Source organism: Aplysia californica, unplaced genomic scaffold (genome assembly GCF_000002075.1).
Source record: "Aplysia californica isolate F4 #8 unplaced genomic scaffold, AplCal3.0 scaffold00037, whole genome shotgun sequence".
Taxonomy (NCBI): domain Eukaryota; kingdom Metazoa; phylum Mollusca; class Gastropoda; order Aplysiida; family Aplysiidae; genus Aplysia; species Aplysia californica.
The window spans coordinates 1,418,101-1,419,657 of NW_004797307.1; positions in this window are offsets into that span (position 1 = coordinate 1,418,101).

Genomic DNA, 1,557 nt, shown 5'->3' on the forward strand with positions numbered 1-1,557 from the left:
CCCCCCAGCCGATCATAGAGCTCTCTGAAACATTCTCAGCTTCCCCGGAACATACAGTGCAAGCAGCTGATTATGAGCTCAAACACTAACAAACTGACAAGATAGTTCACGGTCTATAGCCGGGTATCCATTTCTATCTGTGTGAAGTGAGGAAAATTCGAGTAAAATGACTTTCCCAAGGACACAACGTCAGGCCCCTGATGGGATTCGAACCCATGAATCTATGGTTGCAAGTCTGAGAGCCTAACCACTAGGCCACCGACGCCACATACCTGCCTCCTGGTCCGTTCTATAACATTGTATTGAGCACTGATCGGGAGGGACTGTCAGCAGGAAGGAATTGGGTACCATACTCATCAGTGTCTTCTCCAGACCCGGTACACGAGGGGAAAGCAGAAAGACATTGCTCAGTAATGATACGACATGTAAACGGGGCATGCGTGGAATGTTAAAGACACCGGGTAAAAATAAGTAAAGCCTCGATTCTAATCAAAATATTAAGCCATCAGCACGCATATATTCGGATTCAAACATTAATAACATCCTAACTACAAAAAACAATCGAAACATAGTACAAGAGTTGCTCAAAGACACGTCTATGACTTGGGGGAGAAATGGTTTGAAGAAAAATAGTACAAATTTGTAGCGACTACGTTTATGTATTCTGAGAGGCATGAAAAAGCTCTACTTTCCTGGATGTTACTGATATGCAGTATTTTCTTTCCTTGTTTGTTTCTGAACAACAAAACTCACGATACACGATTAACCCTCGTGAGTGGCTTTCGCTGTTGTTGTATCGAAATAACTGACTGAGACAAGTTAACGATATCCCATAATTAACCCCGGCTTTACTATATACAGATAATGGCAGCACTAATCCAGTTCTTCTCCAAGCTTTCGTGCAGCTTGGAAATCTTGTTGACTTGGGAAAACATCTGAATTATAGATATACATATCTCGAGTCCAGCGTGAAATCCAATTCTCTGACCGTAAAACGTCCATTCCCGAAGGATTCCTAAAGGGAGACCACCCACACAGTTTTGACCGGATCACGGCTGACGACAGAACAGAGCTAGGTGGTCCAAGAAAACGGAATGATACCACTAGCAGTGCATTTGTCAGATTTACTGAAAATCTTAGAAGGTGACGTCAAGTGGGAGTCTCTACGATTTGATCCCAAAAGATGATGCTCATGGTCTGTGGGTTAGGCTGTCGGACTTCAAACTGAAAGGTTATGTTGTGTTTGAACCCCGTCAGAGTCAGAGGCCCAACATTGTGTGTCCTTAGAAAAAGGCACTTACCACTAATTTTCCACACTTCACCCAGGTTGGAATGGGTACCAGGCTGCTGGCAAAGAAAGATCGTGTCAGTTTCTAAAGCGTTTGAACGTTTAACTGGCTTATTGCACGGTATAATACTAATCGGGAAGCTGATATTATTCCTGATCGTTTTAGGGTCTACTGGGTTAATTATAGTTTTAGAGCTTTTTACTGTAGAGCATGATACGCGCTATATAAATACAATTATTATTATTATTATTATTATTATTATTATTAT